Genomic DNA, 19,732 nt, shown 5'->3' on the forward strand with positions numbered 1-19,732 from the left:
AGTGTATTATAGCAATCTCCTCCCCTGTTACAGCCTCATCCCTCAATGTAGTAAACTGCCATGATTTTTTCAGGATACAAACACAGAATGCATTGAGTTGGAAGGAACCCTTAAAGGAGCATAAGATTAAAACATTTAAAAATGGAAATTGAAAACTGAGTTCCTCCTTTCATTTTTAAATTTTTCTAATTCCACTTCAAAGGGGATATATTGAGATGTACTGTTACATACTGAAACTTTGGGAGAAAAAGGAGTGGATAAAAGTCAGTGTGGCTTCCACTCCTCACTGAACCTTGGTGGGTTTTAGGTCTTCTTCTTCACATGGGCTTACAGAAGAAATGACCCAGGAGTAAAATGTCTAAAATTTTGTGTCTTTTTTTTTTCAAGAAACAGGTAGAAACTGGTAGGCCTAATCAAAGGAGAATAATTGGCTCCTACATAATTAGAAAGAGGTTACAGCAATCAGATTAAACTCTGAAGTTACAAGTGAGAGTGGTTTGCATAAGATGACAGTTCTCATCAGCCTACTAGAAGATAGAAAGTTGCCTGCAAGCACTTTCTCGCCAGCCCAGCAAAACATATTTTCTAGAATACGTCTGGCACAGCACATCACTAATATCACAGATTGGCCTAAAACATGATGCCCACTTCCTGAACCAGAAGCATGTGAAACTGGCAGAAGCAGCTAGTCATCTTCCTGCTATCTTCTGATCTGGACCTGCTGCTATGCATTGCTATCAACAGAATGAGGAGGTATGGCTGATCTGCCTCTTGTAAATGTATATGAAATGCAGTCTGCTCCTAAAACCCAAGTGAAACAACAAAATGAAGAGGAATAGAGTGCTGGGTAGCATTATAAAGGATACTTGCAAGATGCTGGGTTTTATTTGGATTTGTTTATTCAACTATAATGTGTGAAATTCAGATTACTCCTGCCTTCCTGGCTCTTTCCATGTCAGTACACTTCACTGATGTCAGATGTTGGCCAAATCTTCTGCCTACACTCTTTCTGGGAGTTTCTCTTTTCTATTAGTGAGCATGGCTAATTGCAGTCTTTTTATAAATAGAGAAGCTGCAAGTCTGTGCATGTACCCAGTGTGCTAGCTGAGTCTTCTGAAGTAGGGAAGTAACCTAGAAAGTTGGTTTTAAAACATTAACAGCATCTTGATACAGTTTCAGCATCTTCTAAAAAAAAAAAAAAAAACCCAACCAAACAACAACAACAACAAAAGACAACAAAGTAAACAAAACCAAAAACCCAGCAGCATTTACTACAAGCTTGTGAGGGTTGGGATCAGTATGTTACAAATATTTAATAATACACACTTTGACATCAACATTTATATCTAACACATTTTTTTAGTAGTTGGACTATCATCTCACTTTCATTATAGTAGGATTTTGTATGGGTGTTTCTGGTTGGGTTTTGAAGTTTTGGGGGGAATTGTTTGTGGGTTTTTGTTTGGGTTTTTCTTGGATGGTTCGTTTGGGTTTTTTATGTTGTTGGTGCGTTGGTGCTTTTTTGATTGTTTTTTTAATTGCATTGTCTTTTACCTGTGATTCTACTTTCAGAGTGATCTGACACAGAGGCATTGTGCTACCACTCTTTTGCAGGAGCTGTTTGTATTTGCATTTCTCTTCCTTAATGAATGGGGGAACGTTGACTCATCATCTTCCTGAAGCTGGAGTGAGTCACCATATGAACTAGAGAACTTTATTGTACAAAATGCTTACAGTTGAAAAATGTAACTTAATTGAAGGGAGTTTTATTGTTTATTGTTAATTGTTTAGCTGTAACTCTTCCATTTGTTCCACGAAGTTGTAACAGTGTGAGTATTGTCTATTGTTGACCTGGTATTGTTTATTCAGAAATTGTAGCTACTGTTACATTATAAATGAGACACAAAATATATTTTTTCTTTTATACTCAGTGTGACATCTCTCAGATACTGCTAGTATCACTATTTTGATATAATAGTCAACAGAGTATGGCATAGAGTTGCAGCTGAGAGTAAAAATAGAAAAGTAGAACAGCTGATTTCAGTAATCTAACAAATGTAGCCAAATCTTTTGAGGCTTGTGATAACAGTTCAAGTGGGCAGATGGATTTTCCCCATGCAATTAATCCACACAAAATAACAGCAAAATGAATCAGGAATTTTCTTGGGAGATTAAGAGACAGATTACAGAATCATAGAATGAAGGGACCTTAGAGCTCATTTACTTCCAACGTGCCCTGCCATGGGCAGGGACACATCTTATTAGACCAGGTTGCTCAAGGCCCCATCCAATCTGGCTTTGAACTCTTATATGGTTGGGTTCTCCACAACTTCTCTGGACAACCTGTTCCAGTGCCTCACCACCCTCATGGTGAAGAATTTCCTCCTAATGTCTAACCTAAATCTGACTTCTTACAGTTTGAAGCAATTACTGCTCATTCTGTCACTACATGTCTTTGCAAAAAGTCCCTCCCCAGCTGTCCTGTGGGGCCCCTTGGAAGACTACTGAAAGACTACTATAAGGTGTCTTCAAAGCTTTCTCTTCTGCAGGATAAATAAACCAAACTCTCTCAGCATTCCTCATAGGAGAGCTGTTGCAGGATTCTCATCATTTTTGTGGCCCTCCTCTGGACCCATTACACCAGTAGCATGTCCTTCTTACATTGAGTACTCCAGGTAGTGTCTCATGAGAGTGAAGTAGACAGGGAAAACCACCTCCATCAATCTTCTGGCCATACCTTTTTCGCTGCAGCCCAGAGTATAGTTAGAAAACACACAGTTGGCTCATGCTGACCTTCTCATCAATCAGCACCCTTAGCTCCTTCTTCTCAGATCTGTTCTCTATCTATTCTCTGCCCAGCCTGTATTTGTACTTCATATTGCCCCAACCCAGGTGCAGGACCTTACACCCGACTTTCTGAAATTCATGAGGATGGCACTGGCCCAATTCTTCAGTCTGTCAAGATCCCTGTGGATGACATCCCTTCCCTCCAGCATGTCAAATGAATCACACAGCTTGGTGTTATTGGCAGACTTATCTAAGGTGCATTGGATTTTATTGTCCATGTCACTAACAAAATGTTAAACAACACTGGTCTCAGTATCAACCCCTGAGGAACACCAGGCATCACTTGTCTCCACTTAGACATCAGGCCATTGATTATCACTCTTTGAGTGTCATCATCAAGTTGATTCCATGTACACTGCATGGTCCACTCTGTAAATCAATGTCTTTCCAATGTAGAGAGCAGGGTGTTATAGGGGACAGTTTCAAAAGCTTTGCACAACTCCAGATAGACTATACCAGTTGCTCTGCCCTTGCCCATCTCAGCCCTTATGCCATCACAGAAGGCAACCTTTGTATCTTGTAAATGATACCAAGCTGAGTGGTGCAGTTTATAAGACTAAAGGACAGAATGCCATCCAGAAGGACCCAGACAGACTGGAGAGCTAGGCCAAGGAAAACTTCATGAGATTCAATAAGGAAACACTCAATATCAACAGAGGCTGAGGAATGATGAAAGTAAGGTATTTAAGATCAGGCTTGATGTGGCCTTGGGCAGCCTGGTCTAGTCGGAGGTGTCCCTGACATCTGCAGGGGCATTGGACAAGACAACCTTCAAGGGTCCCTTCCAACCTAGTGCAATCAATGAACCTTTATCAGAGGCTGATGCCTCACTTGCTGTAGCTGTGTATTTGCTCTACCTGGGATACCTTAAAGTTGGGAGTATTTCAGAAGGGGCCATTTGATCCACACTCAACCAAAGCATCACATTTTACAAGTAATCTTGAGGTTATCTGTGACATAAACATTAAGTGGAAACTGAGGCTAACAATTTGCAGTTATGAAATAGTGTTATGCTGAAGGAGCTCCTTAGTGTACTGAGTCAGTCAATGTAATAAAACAGAGCTGAACCTATTTCCCACCGTAAGAGTTATCCATTTTGAGACACCACACCTAATTTCAAGCCAGAGTCACACAAAATTTACCTCTTTCATATTTTGCATGCTGTGACTTCACTTTGTCCTCAGTAGCTTTCACCCACATCCTATAAAACTGAGGAGAAATGTGTTACTCCGTTCGTGAGACAGATAGGACCTTCAGGGTAACAGGCTGTTCTCAGATTTCAGGTGAGACAGTGGTATAGGCAATGTATATCTAGGAGCATGCAATGTCACTGTTGTCTCAGTTACAGAAGTCCTACTACAAGCAGTGACACTTCCAACAGGACATTCCAGAGAAAGCCCAGTACTTCTTCCACTAACACACATTTACCAGTTCCTGTACAAATTCCTATGTTAGGAAGCATGTCTCAGCTTCCTTATTCAGAAAGAATCTCTTTTCTGTAACCTGAAGTAGAGTGCCTCCTCAGATGTCCATCTCTTCATTTGACATTAAAACTTTAGATTTAAATTTGATTCTCTGGTAACCAGAACTCCATGCTTCAATCACTACTTCCAATACTTAGTACTCAGTTAGTTGACATAAATAATTTAATGTAGCTTTGGAGATTTCTAGAAGTGTAAAGGGATTTTCAGAGTCTGAATGTAAACCAAAGCTTGTTTCAATGTTAATGAATTTCCACCTACATTGAAAAAAAAAATGCTGCCATGCTGTACTAGAAACAGGGATAGTACCTGTGTGAAGTCATATTAGGAAACCATCTCTATCAGAACTGGAAGTCCCATTAGCTTAAGTGATCTCAAGTTTTGTCACTCCTTTTATTAGAACCAGGAATTCATCTTAGGCATGCAGATTGAGAAACATTTCCAGAAGCTTTTTGAACTTGTTAGACTGCCTTCCAGGCATAAACTCTAACTCCACCGTGATTGTGTGCCAAAGCAATTTAGATTAGGAAAATCTGGACATTCTAGGAAACCCCTAAAGAAAATAAAACAGAACAAAGAACAAAACAAAACAACCCCCCCACAAACAAAGAAAACCAAACAGTCAAAAAATCCCAAACCTTTGGAAACTCTGATTACACAAATTCTCATCCAAATCAGAGTAAACCAAAACAGACTTATGCAATGAAGAAGTTGTGACAAGGACAGCAAATAACTGAGGAAGGTATTACTCAATACAGCTCCCTCCACACAAACCAGGAACTAAGGGCTAAGGAGAAAAGACAAATGGGAATGCCTAAGTTTTTTACTGTCCTATATGAGGCCAAAAAGCAGGATGAGCAGTCCTGTGTATCTCAAACAAGACTGAACCCTGTTTTATGATTATATTGTTGCAACTTTTAAGGAATAAGAAGCAACAACTAGGAAGAAGTGAATGAGCAGAGGAGCCACATGTGGTGTTGCACTATGAAGGTAAATTCAACTGTTCAGGACTTTAAATATTATTAGGCGTTGTGAAATTGATTTGATTCTCCGAAGAATTAGCATATTAAACATTGCCAAATGTCTCTTCAGCAAACTGTGCTGCTTTAGGTGTTTCTCTATGTTGAAATGGACCTATTGACAATATACATCCAAGTTAAAACAACGAGGCATATCTTACTCTCTGTTTACAAAGCAGAGTATCATATTCTGAAACTCCAGAACCACTTGAAGTCAGGCTGAGGCTTGTTTAGAGTGGCATAGCCCAGGCTTGGCTCCAATTACCACACTGAAACAGGAATAACAGAACAAATGAATAATAGTAAACTATGTTTGGCTCATTGTTTACTTTCAGGGTGTGATAAGAACGGTCAGAAAATACTGAGGAAACCAGACATTAATTGTCTCTTGTAATCACAGCATCACAGAATGGTAGGTATTGTGAGTGACCTCTGGAGATTATCTAGTCCAATCCTTCTGTTAAAATAGGCTCAGCTACCAGGTGGCACAGGAACACATCCAGCAGAGTCTTCAAAGTCTCAGAGAAAAAGATTCCACAACCTCTCTGAGAAGACTGTTTCAGTGCTCCCTCACCCTCAAAATAAATTTTCCCCTTACCTTTAGGTGGATCTTCCTTTGTTAAAAATTTGTGCTCGTTGCCCTTTGTCTTAGCACTGGCGCAATCACAAAGAGACTGGTCCCATCTTCTTGATAATCACTCTTTTGGTATTTACAAGCATTGATAAGATCCACTTTCATTATTCTCCAGGCTAAACAGCCCCAGGTCTCTCTATTTCTCCTCATAAAAGCAAGGGTCCAGTCCAGTCCAATTTTTTTAGCCCTCCATTGGGCTCCCTTCAGTAGCTCCCCATTTCTTCTGAACTGGGCAGCCCAGATGTCGCCTCAATAGGTCAGAGCAGAGGCAGTGAAGAATATTCTTCAACCTGCTACTCCCAGTCAATGCAATCCAACATACCACTGCCTTTTGGCCACAGCAGCTCATTGCAGACTCACGGTGAACTTAGATCACTTCAGTTGGAAACAAGTTTATATTCTGCTGAAGTTCAGTGATTAAGCCACTTCCCTGGGGTGTTTTGGTGTTTGATAACCATTTCAGTGATTAGGTTTATTCTAATAGTCAATATAAACCTCTGCTGTTACAACTTAAGACCATTTCCTCATCCTGTCACTTACTAGAGAGAAGAGACCAAAGCCCACCTTGCTACAACCTCCTTTCAGCTAAATGTAGAAGTTAAGGTCTCCCTTCAGGCTCCTGTTCTCCAGACTAAACAACTTCAGTTGCCTTAGATGCTTCTTATAAGACCTGTTCTCCAGATGCCTCACCAGGCCTTCTCTGGATCCACTCTGGCACCTTGATGTTTTTCTTATAGTGAGGGGCCTAAAGCTGATCACAGTGCACAAGGCATGGCCTTACCAGTGCTAAGCATATGGGTGTCCTGGAGTCCTGTATACCCCTAAATTCCTCTTCCTCTGCTGTGGCTTGAATGGGAGAGGAAAAGACACCTGCTTCCCACCCCCCGGCAGGCGTGAAGGGGGTGAGCAAGGGGCCCTTCCGTCATAAGGGGTGCTCTATGCAGTGCCCACGCTGAAATTGGGCTGTAATTTTCTGTGGTCTTCATGCCTAGGAAGTGGTAACTCTGCTCTTTGTCTAGGAAGGGTATAAATATTGGGGGACTTCCTGCCTTTGGGGTTCCCACCTTGGAGTTCACCCCTGCCTGGAAGTTCGTGCCTGCCTGAGACTTCTCTCCCCCCGCCACCCCCCCACCCCCCCCTTACCTGGCCTGGATAGATTCTACAGAAAGAGCCCCGTACTCCAAAAGACTGCTTCGCCCATTAACACCTTTTGTGCAGACCTTAATACGTCTTAATGACCCTCCTGCGGCTTCTGACAGGGAAGCCGAGAAGACAAGAAGCAGTCTACGCTTTTCAGGCCACTGGACCAAGTCAGCCTGACCGTGAGTTATTTTGGCTTAGCTTTATTATTAGGTGGGAAACACTATTCATTTAATAGCTAAAGCCTTTTCCAACTTCTGACTTCCAAAAATAGTCAGATTATCTATGGCATCCTGTAGATTTTCTCAAACAAGCTGAATCTGGTAATTAAAACTAAATTAATTTCTGTATATAGTTTGGGGATGGGTTTTCAGGAAAATAGAATAACTCTATTTTTGTATAAAATTCCTGACTCGGCCACATTAATTCCCTGCCTCCACAACAATGGGAGACCTCAGGACCACAGGATATTAGAGGTTGGAAGGGACACAAGGAGATCTTCAAGTCCAACCCCCCCTGCCAGAGCAGGACCACACAATTTAGCACAGATTACAGAGGAATGCATCCAGACAGATCCTGAAAGTCTCCAGAGAAGGGGACTCCACAACGTCTCTGGGGAACCTGTTCCAGCACTCTGGGACCCTTACAGTAAAGAAGTTCCCCTTTGTGTTGAGGTGGAACCTCTTGTCCTGCAACTTACACCCATTGCTCCTTGTCATATAACAGGGAGCAAGTGAGCAGAGCCTGTCCCAACACTCCTGACCAGCCCTTAGATGTTTGTAAACACTTATTAAATCCCCTCTCAGTCTTCTCTTCTCCAGACTAAAAAGTCCCAGGTCCCATAGCCTCTCCTCATAAGCCATGCCCTCCAGTCCCCTAATCATCCTCCTAGCCCTTTGCTGGACTCCCTCCAGCAGATGTCTGGCCCTCTTAAACTGGGGAGCCCAAAACTGAATTCAGTATTCAAGATGAGATCTCACCAGGGCAGAGTAGAGGGGGAGGAGAACCTCTCTCAATCTGCTGGACACATTCTTCCTAATACACCCCAGGATCCCACTGGCCTTCTTGGACACAAGGACACATTGCTGTGCCATGGCTAACTTGTTATCCACCAGGACTCCCAGCAGATCACCTACCAGTCTGTACTGATGCAGTTTATTATTCCTTCCCAGGTGCAGGACTCTGCACTTGTCCTTGTTGAACTTCATTTGGTTCCTCTCTGCCCAGCTCTCCAGTCTGTCCAGGTCTCTCTGGATGGCCACACAGACTTCAGCTGTATCAGCCAAGCCTCCCAGCTTGGTGTCATCAGCAAACTTGCTGAGCAGACTCTGTCCCCTCATCAGCACCGTTGATGAAGATGTTGAACAGAACTGGACCCAGCACTGGACCCTGGGGGACTTCACTCCACCATTCCCATGCCACACAGTCTCCTGATATGGGCCAGGATGACGTTGGCCTTCTTGGCCACCTGAGCACACTGCTGGCTCATGTTCAGGTGCAGATGTCACGTTACTAATGTGGATCAATTTTATACTAAAACTTTATTTATCCCGGATCTGCTACAAGGTTTTCAAGAGAATCAAAGTGATTTTTGAGGCCAAGAAGGCCAATGGCATCTTGGCTTCTATTAAAAATGCTATGCCCAGCAGAATTAGGGAGGTGATTGTCCCCTTGTACTCGGCTTTGGTGAGGCCACATCTCTAGTATTCTATTCAATTTTGGGCGCTGCAATACAAGAGAGATATGGAGGTGCTGGAGTGGGGCCAGAGGAGGGCAACAAAGCTGGAGAAGGGCCTAGAGAATAAATCTTATAAGGAGTGACTGAGGGAGCTGGGGCTGTTTAGTTTGAAAAAAGAGGAGGCTGAGGGAAGGCTTCACTGCTGTCTACAACTATCTGAAGGGACGTTGTGGAGAAGCTGGTGCTGGTCTCTTCCCACAGGTAATTGGAGACAGAACAAGGGGAATGGTTGCAAGATGAGACTGGGTAGATTTCGACTGGGCATCAGGAAAAGGTTTTTCACGGAGAGAGTGATCAGACAGTGGAATGAACTGCCCAGGGAGATGGTTGAGTCACAGCCTCTGGATGTGTTTAAGGGTCGTTTGGATGTGGTGCTTAGGGATATGGTTTAAGGTGGATCTTGTAGAATAGGGTTATAGCCAGGCTTTGGTGATCCTGAGGGTCTTTTCCAACCTGGATGTTTCTGTGATTAAGAGTATACAATGAAGAACATAAGATTCCTAAGCTAAGAAATTTATCTTCCATAATTATGCATGAAATATTATTGATAACAAAATACTAGAGTCAGGAATAGAATATTGAGCCCCAAGATGATGGTGATTTAACAAAAAGACATACAGTATATACTTTATTACAAAAGGAATTTTTTTAAGCTTTTTTTTTTTTTAGATAAAAATTAAAATAATAAATTTTAAAATTACAATTTGAAAGTTAATCAATTGTTTTCATCTTTATAAGACTGTGATTTTTAAAAAAAATTCTAAGTTGTTTATAGAATCATAGAATCAATCAGGGTTGGAAGGGACCACAAGGGTCATCTAGTTCCAACAAATGTCTGCTTTTTTTTTTCTTGTTTTTTCTTTTGTCTTCTTTCCCCAATTATAGGAAGAGGCAAAAGGGGAGGGAAAAAAGGCAAAAGTGTAGCTTTATATTTTTGTTTTCCTAAAAAGAAAAATCACAAGAAAATTTCTTTTACGTAAGGAGAGCATTCTTTCAAAACATTTTTTCCCACCCCTTGTCCCATATGCTATATTATTCACATCCCAGTGAAAATATAGCATATTGAAAACTGAACACCTTATAAACTAGTTATACAAAATAATTAATTGTGAATTAATCAGAAGATTCCCAATGAAGCTGCTTCTTAAAAACCCACGGTGAAACTGCTTACTGAATTAACAATACCAAAAGACTTTATTTTGCACTACAATATAAAGGCAATCTTATGGTTTTAATCCTTTTTGACAGACCCTGGGTGGGGTACAGAACAATAGCAGTGAAGCAGAAATCCCGAGCCACTGGTCTCTACCTGCCTAGGGTGAATCACACCAGTCTGCAAATTTTATTCTGTATTTGCTTTTGCTTGTGCTGAGTAGTACTTGCTTCTCCCACTTCCTCCTGCTGTATTGTTCATATTGAATACAGGAATAGATTACAAGTTATGTGCCTGGAGTTACTCCAAGAGCACAGCACATTTGTTCTACAGCTCAGGAAGAGCTGCCTGACTCTTTAGCTGATACCAGTTTCAGCACAATGGTATTGACACAAATAAATGAATTTTTAAACATTTAATTAGAAGAAAATAGAGACAGCAACACAATTCTATGAAGCAATCCTCCAAGACAGGATAAACTTTGTTCTAATGCAATGACAGTTTCATCTGAAAGCATTTCCTAACTCTATTTATGTGAAATTAGGACTGAAATAGCTTAAAACATCCTTTATATCTTTACCAGTTTCACCACTACTGGAAATGTAGCAAGAGTATCCTATTGCACGTTCTTTCTGCTGAAACAAGGAAATGTGGACATTTGTAATATATTCTAATGCAACTCACCGAGAACTGTGTGTATTTGTGCTTTCAGGTACATAACATTAGCCTGTATTCTTTTCAGTATATTTAAGTTGTCTACAGCTTTGAAACTATGAGAAGAAATCTGATCTCATTCTACCTTGTGCAGGTGTCCTGTGGCATAATGAGGCTCTCACATTTTTATAGGTTAAAGATTTATGTACACAGTGTGGGAGGCTGTCAGGGAACACCAGAAGTTAACTCTTACTTCTGTGGGGACACTGGCCCTGAGAAACCGACCAGTTATAATGGATGAAGGTAATTTTTTAGGATATAATGTTTATTTAGTAAAAAAATCCTGTTCATGCATGTTGTATTACAGTATGCAGTTGTTGAGGAGAGCAGAAGGGTGGAGCCATACCAATACAATATTAAATAAATTGGGTAAAAAAATGTGAAGAGGATAACTATCTGGTTCTGAGTTTCTCAGATGTAAACAATGGTGAAGCAAAAAAATAAAGAAGTCACTGATATGAAGGACATACTAAAAGAGTTAAGGATTTTTACCTGAACAAAGATCCACAAATGAGTGGGTAGAGTTTTAATACAGCTAATCTATTTTTTAAAGCTCTATTCCTAACTTAGGATTGTTTAGATGCTAGTAACTCATTTTGGAAACTTGTGTATGCATTTTCATAAATTTCTAGAAAAGTGTGATAAAGTCTTCTAAGTAATTGCTACCCTAGGATTGACAAGTATTTTGTGATTTTTTTTTTTTTTTTAAGCAAAACAGGACTGTGTTTTCACAGCTAAACTAGATCTTCATTGAGTGGTATTTCAGCTATGGCAAGTGAGCATGTGTGCTCATGCTTATGAACTGTGCCTTCCTATAAGCATGTAATTTCAAGAAAGATAATGTTAGAAAATGAATGTGAAAGATTGTACAAATGAACGACCATAGGGCTAATGAAAGTGATTTTGGTGTGAGTCTGAAAAGTGGATTTGATGATCTGATAATGTAAGAACCTTTAAATTCTTTCTCAGTTTTCTTTTGAAGAAATTTTTAGGATGAGTAGCAATGAACATAAATTTAAGGGGAAGGAGATTCAGTTGAACTTTAAGCAAAAGCCATGATAACTAAAAGGATGTTTACATAAAGTATTAGACAAGTGATTAAAAAACAAAACCAAACCAAATCAAAACAACAGCAAAAAAAAAAAAAAAACCACCCAACAACCCAAACCCAAACAAGCAAATAAACAAAACCAAAATACCAAAACCACCACCAAATAACAGCAATAATTAAAAACAGGCTAGAAAGTAGTCCTACCTTAATTTCTATTATGCATTTTAATTAGGATTTTTTTAAAGCTTATATCTGTGCTCAGATTCTCCTGATATTTCTTCCATAAATTCTTAACATCTGCTTGCTGAAAAAAAAATCATTTGTGAGGAAAGTCATTTTACTAGAAGATACTGCCTCAAAGAGAACATAATGCCAACGAAAGGATAAAAAATTGTATGTTACTGAATTTTGTGAGTTTACTAGATTTTCCACAAAGATAACATAGCCTGTGGCATTTTAAAACAACATAAAATTGCACCTGTACTCTTGAAATAATTGCTGTTACATAGAACACCAATTACAAGATATCATAGTAAGTGTTAAAGCTTTTGTTTGGTTGGTCTTTGATACATGCCTCAATGTGGCCATATTCAGGGACTCACAAGTAACTACTATTAAGACACAAAATTAAAATATTTAGCATCTGCAGTTGTTTTTATTGGGGCTTTTCCTGCATACACATTTAGAGGTTTAGATAAGTGAAAGAGAAGGCCAGATTTTGTGTGTGACTTTCAAAAGTGTACAGCTGAAGAATAAATGAACAGCTATGCAAAAAACTACAATAAAAGCAAGACAGTGTGAGCCTTGCCCTGCCCTGGGAAGAAGGCTGCTGAAAAGATGCATAACAGAAAGATTAGGACAATCTGTGTCTTTTTCTATACAACTTGCAGATCTCATCTATAAATCACAAGGGAACAGTCTGCTCTTAATATTAATGAGCATATTTGAACCTTTCCCAACATATTAATAAAAATAGTTTTTCTCAGATGTCCAATATACTTCTCAAGCATTATGCTTAAAATTTAAATGCTCTGCTAAAGATTGAAATTAAAGGACTTTTGCCACGGGTGATTTAGAGATGAGTAGCACTCTGTTAGAGCGGCACTGTGATCTGTCTGTATTCTTGGGCAGCCGGCTAACGGATGACCAAAGACTGGAAATATCAAATATAACTATTATGAATGGAATACCTATGTTTATAAATTAACTTATAGATGCACACAGTTTTCCAAGGAAAGTTAAATCTAGTTCCCCATCTTTGATCCCATGTCTCTGTGAATTCTAGTATGAAATACATGGCTTTACCTTGATTTTCAGGGGAGAACAATGGTAACACTGACATAATACAGCTGGATGGAAGGGACCTCTATAATACAGCTGGAAAAAGCTTTGCCATCTGTGGTAACAGCTGTAGTACTAACGGTCGACATGAAATTTTCTTCCAGGTTGTTAGTTAGCAACTTAACATGTTTTAATTCATGCCAATGTATTATATTAAGATAATTAAGGATTTGTAATGTTAAAAGAAGAAGTTAAGTGATTGTTCTGGTGTAACCTTCTGACACACCAGAAGTTAAGAGTAACAAGTTAAACCACACCTTTGACTGCCAGCTCTGTTAGGTAATACCATTGTGCAAGACTGTTGCTTAAGGCAGTGTAACCTGAGAACGTTAAGAGAAAAAAATGTGGTTCGACTAGAATGAATAAGAAGAAAAAGTGTGCATAAAGAACTTCGATTTGTAAAAAATCTGAGTTGCAGCTTGTGACAGTGTAAACAAACCTCCACCTGTAAAATAGTATCAGAGTTCAATGTTATACTACTTTCGGGGATGGTTATAAAAGATACTTCTCAAAGGGTGACTCTTCATATTAACAATACAAAGGAAGAATTCATAAAACAGTAATTACTGCTATAAATGCAAATTTGAATATCCTAGAGCAAGCTGGTATCAATGTGATGCAGTGCCTAATAAGAAGAATCAGACTAAGACCATCCCTTCTGCATATAGGAGAGGCAGCTGTCATTCCATCCATAAACAAGACAAGAAGCCCCAAAAGGCCCATTTCCAAAACACTCAGCTATGCTAAATGCTGCACCTGTATTCTGGCTGCGTGCAAGAGTAATCAGCAAAAGCAATAAAAATGTCAACTTTGACTTTTTTTATTGGGAACAAATTAAAACAATGTGTTCTTGGTTATCAGTACCCATTTATTTGTTCAAAGCATCGAAGAAACAGTTATTATTTGTCCATATCAAGTTTTTACATAATAAAGGGGAAAGAAATCTGCACATGTGCACAGGTCAAAGAAGCAGTCTTCTCTTTCATTGTGACTCTTCTATGGAGATATAGCTTAAGGACACTCCCACTAAATCCTGAAAGTCCTCTCTCTCACAGCCCTTCTTTGTATTGCATCAGAGTACAAGGTAGGACAAATTCCATTCAGCTTGTTGGCACTGGTATAGGAACACCTAGTGTATGCATTTGCATTATGGATAATCCTGGATAGCAAAAAATCTGTGCATTAGTAGAGCAGTGTGTAAGTAGGAGCAACAAATATATTTAATTTCAGACAGCCCCTCTACACAAACTTATTAAAAGAACATTTGTTTTATATATTACATATATTATTCAGTCATTGCAGAATGCTTTTGATATACTGCTAGCCCCCTAAAAATGAGTAAGTAAAATTAGAGACATTATTTACAACATACAGGTAGGGTCAGCACCAAACAATGTTTATTTGTCACAGGATCACAGGATCACAGAACATTAGGGGTTGGAAGGGACCCAAGGAGAGATCAACCCTTCTGCCAGAGCAGGACCACGCAATCTAGTGCAGATAACTGAAGAACGCACCGCACCCAGACAGGCCTTGAAAGTCTCCAGAGAAGGAGACTCCACAACGTCTCTGGCGAGTCTGTTCCAGTGCTGAGCCATCTGGACACCCACAAGTCCATGGGACCAGATGGGATCCATCCCAGGGTGCTGAGAGAGCTGGCAGCTGAGCTGGCCAAGCCACTCTCCATCATTTTCCAGCAGTCCTGGCTCACCGGAGAGGTCCCAGGAGACTGGAAAATGGCCAACGTGGTCCCCATCCACAAGAAGGTTTGGATGGAGGAACCTGGGAACTACAGACCTGTCAGCCTGACCTCAGTGCCAGGGAAACTGATGGAGCAGGTTATCTTGAGGGTGATAAGAGCGCACCTAAGGGATGGCCAAGGGCTCAGGTCCAGCCAGCATGGGTTTAGGAAGGGCAGATCCTGCCTCTCCAACCTGATCTCCTTCTATGATCAGGTGACCCACTTGGTGGATGTGGGGAGGCCTGTGGATGTGGTCTATCTGGACTTCAGCAAGGCTTTGGACACTGTCCCCCACAGCAAACTGCAGGCTAAGCTGTCAGCCCGCGGCTTGGATGGCAACACTCTGTACTGGGTTAGGAACTGGCTGGAGGGCCAGACCTAGAGAGTGGTGGTGAATGGTGCCACATCCAGCTGGTGGCCAGTCACTAGTGGTGTCCCTCAGGGATCAGTGCTGGGCCCCATCCTCTTTAACATCTTCATAGATGATCTGGATGAGGGCATCGAGTCAGTCATCAGCAAGTTTGCAGATGACACCAAGCTGGGGGCAGATGTGACTGAGTTGGAAGGCAGAAGGGCTCTGCAGCGGGATCTTGACCGCCTGGACAGATGGGCAGAGTCCAATGGGATGGGGTTCAATAGCTCCAAGTGCAGGGTGCTGCACTTTGGCTACAACAACCCCATGCAGAGATATAGGCTAGGGTCGGAGTGGCTGGAGAGCAGCCAGACAGAGAGGGATCTGGGGGTACTGATTGATACCCGCCTGAACATGAGCCAGCAGTGTGCCCAGGTGGCCAAGACAGCCAGTGGCATCCTGGCCTGCATCGGGAATGGTGTGGTCAGCAGGAGCAGGGAGGTCATTCTGCCCCTGTACTCTGCACTGGTTAGACCACACCTTGAGTCCTGTGTTCAGTTCTGGGCTCCCCAGTTTAAAAGGGACGCTGAGATGCTTGAGCGTGTCCAGAGAAGGGCGATGAGGCTGGTGAGAGGCCTCAAGCACAAGCCCTACACGGAGAGGCTGAGGGAGCTGGGATTGTTTAGCCTGGAGAAGAGGAGGCTCAGGGGTGACCTTATTGCTGTCTACAACTACCTGAGGGGTGGTTGTGGCCAGGAGGAGGTTGCTCTCTTCTCTCAGGTGGCCAGTGCCAGAACAAGAGGACACAGCCTCAGGCTGCGCCAGGGGAAATTTAGGCTTGAGGTGAGGAGAAAGTTCTTTACTGAGAGAGTCATTGGACACTGGAATGGGCTGCCTGGGGAGGTGGTGGAGTCGCCATCCCTGGAGCTGTTCAAGGCAGGATTGGACGTGGCACTTGGTGCCATGGTCTAGCCTTGAACTCTGTGGTAAAGGGTTGGACTTGATGATCTGTGAGGTCTCTTCCAACCCTAATGATACTGTGATACTGTGATACTGTGAATGAATTACCTATTAGATGATATACAGAGACTCACAAAGCCCCCTTATCCAATCTCATTTGAACTGGCTTGAAATGTACTTATTCTGATTTTGAGAGCACAAGATTGTTTTAGCTGCTTCCCTGCATCTTGTATGACATTTTGTATAAACTGTTGGTATTTCAATTACCTTTAAAGTATCAAGATTTATCTGAATTTGCTGTTTAGGGAATATCCAGAGGAGATACATCTCTGAGATGACTTTGAGTCCCTAATATCCTAACACTTTCTGTAATAATTCAAGTGTTTTGTTTTGTTGTTTTGTTTTCCTCATCTGAAATGTATTAAACTAATTCATGCTGTAGCTGGCAATACTGTATGTAAAAGGTGCCATACTGTGGACTGAATACAGAGGCATTATATGAAAACTGGCTCAAAGATATAAAACCACTATGTGAGGTTACAACACTACATTTTTCTTGGCTGTATGCAAGTAAAATGAGTTATTTCAATCTTTCCCTACAGAGGTTTTCTGTAAAAGGTCTACTAGAAGTACTAGAGAGTATTACTTCTTCCTTTTACTATAACGTATCATAAATATCAGTTCTTGGTGATCATTTCTAAACTGTCTTACCTGCATTGCTCTCTATACTATGCATATTAAGTAAACATTCCAGTATATGAAGGGGGCCTATAGGAGGGCTGGGAAGAGACTATTTATAAAATCTTGTAATGATGGGATGAGGCATAATGGGCTTGAAATGGAAGAGGGGAAATTTAGACTAGATGTTAGGAAGAAGTTCTTTGCAGTAAAGGTAGTGAGCCACTGGAACAAGTTGCCCCAGGTGGTTGTGGATGTCCCCTCCCTGGAGATGTTCAAGGCCAGTTTGGATGAGTCCTTGAGCAAGCTGTTCTAGTGGGAGGTGTCCCTGCCTATGGCGGGGGGGTTGGAACTGGATGATTTTTGAGGTCACTTCCAACCTAAACCTGTTTATGATTCTATGGTTCTGTGATTTGCTCATTTTATTTTTTTAACACATAGCTTCACTAACCACTGGAATAAAAAAAAAAAAATAACTGCTTCAGAAAATGTAATTTAGTGTTTTGTTTTGTTTTGTTTTGTGTTCCTGTCTTTTGGTTAGATTTTGGTGGTGATGGTGGTTGTATTCATTGTTTTGTTTTGTTTTTCATTTTTATTTAGACCAATATCCTCATTCTGAGGAAAATATTCCCCTGTCTTCACAATCCTGGCTCTGGAAGAAGAATAATTTCATTTCTTCTGCTGATAAAAGTCAAAACAAACCAGGTAATGTGAGTTTTTTGATTTTTTTTTTTCTCTCAACATTTACACACACTGAATGGTTGGAGAACTATTAAAAGCCACCACTATGATGGAGGTGTGGAATTTTATTAATTATCCACCAAAACTTTTAAACAATGTTATAAACCATTGAAGCACATCTTGAGAAAGAAATGTCATGCTATACTACTAATCTGATAATCTGAACCACTCCTTTCAGCATTTAAACTGTAGTACCTGTTCACTCTAATTACAGCTATAATACCTATGGAGCCAGGAGCATCATTTAAAATTAGACAGGGAACCTTTGACTGACCTCAAAAACAGGACTGGGGCTTTGAGATCTCTTGTTCCTTAAATTGAAGGAAGTGTCTCTAAGACAACAGCACATATCTGGATTTTGTAACATCATGATACTAGTTTATCTTTTTTCATAAAGCTAATCTATTCTGTCCTAGTTTAAGTACAGGATTTCAATAAAATTCTCAATCATTCTCTTTGTATTTCAGCATGTAGGTGAGAGGAAAAGAGGAACAACCATTCGGAAGAATAGGCTCTAGCCCTGTCACATCAATAGCTAATTTCAGACATGACTTTAGAATGACACTTACTGGCACATTGGCATTGTGATAGACCAATTATCTTACAGAATGGAAGACTAATAGGGAAATCTGTCTAAGACTTTAATATATGCTACAGTAATCTCTGGCCCATTTCTTTCAAGTGCCAACTAAACCTTTGTGTATTAGGGTCAGACAATTGTCAGTTAGCAGTCACCATGCTGCTTGAGATGAAAATTACGACACTGTATGAAACAGTACCTGTATCAGTGACTAATTGCTCCACTTGCTGCAACTAACCAGCTTAGTTGCATCCCTAAGGAGTTTTGGAACAGAACACCAACATACCTGACACCAGAATGTCATTAATACACTGTTGGAGTGTTATATAAGGCATTGCATAGGCCTGAGGCAAGTTCTCACAGTTGCTGCTCATATGTCTGTATTATGTGGCAACAATGCTACAAGATGTTTGCCTTGTTGGTGCTTTTGGTGTACTACTTGTGATCACTAAAAAACAGGACGACCTGTGTTTATGTTGCCTCAAATTGCAGCTACTCAAGGAAATCGCAGACTTCCCCGGTTTTATACACACTGTCTAATGTCTCTCTGCTTTCAAATTAAAGATTGTTTCAATGATAAAGTTGGCATGCACCCTTTCTGAGCGTGAACCTCCCATCTCTCAAAATCTGGTCCTGTGAAATGTCCACTGCTGTTGAGATACTGAGCACATAAGCATTTTGAGAGGCTCACTTTTACATGGCTGTAATTATATCAGAACCGGTTACCCCATTCTACCTTTTTTTCTTCAATAAACTCAAAGATAAACCTGTAATTAAATGTAAAGATTGATTACCATCCAGCTCTGCTTTTCATGACTTCTGTAAATATACTGCACAATTCAATAGGTAATATTGTAGAGAATGGAGTTTTTGATAGGCTATTTTTTCCTGACTAGAAAGAATTTCCTGAAAATTAAGATTGATGATATAAAGATGTACTCATAAATATTTAATATGACAGTGATCTTCTCAAAAGATTACAGTCTGTCTTCAGATGATGCTAATGTGGATAAATAAAATTATATTAATTATTATATCTGGAGTCGACATTGAAAATTTTGATGTTATAATGAAAAAAATCCTATTTTAAATACACAGGATTCATGCATGTGTATATATTATCCAGGTTGTACTTTTGGTACAACAAATTACCATTTTTCTTTTGTTTTAATTTGAACTGATTGCTGTCATCTTAGAAGTTCTATTGAACACACATTTTTGAGGTTTAAATCATAGAATCATAGAATGGTTTGGGTTGGAAGGCATCTCTGAAAGTCATCTATTACAATATCTCTGCAGTGACCAAGGACATCCTCCATTAGATCAGGCTGCCCAGAGGCCTGTCAGGCCAGAGCTTTCATATCTCCAAGGATGGGGCCTCAACTACCTTCCTGGGCAACCTATTCCAGAGTTCCACTACCCTTGTGGTAGAGAACTTTCTCCTAACCTCCAACCTAAATCTACTCTTCTGTTATTTAAAACCATTTTCCCTTGTCTTATCACTACAGGCTTTTGGAAATAGTCCCTTTCCAGCCTTCCTTAAGTCCCATTTAGGCACTGGA

Source organism: Pogoniulus pusillus, chromosome Z (assembly GCF_015220805.1).
Source record: "Pogoniulus pusillus isolate bPogPus1 chromosome Z, bPogPus1.pri, whole genome shotgun sequence".
NCBI lineage: Eukaryota > Metazoa > Chordata > Aves > Piciformes > Lybiidae > Pogoniulus > Pogoniulus pusillus.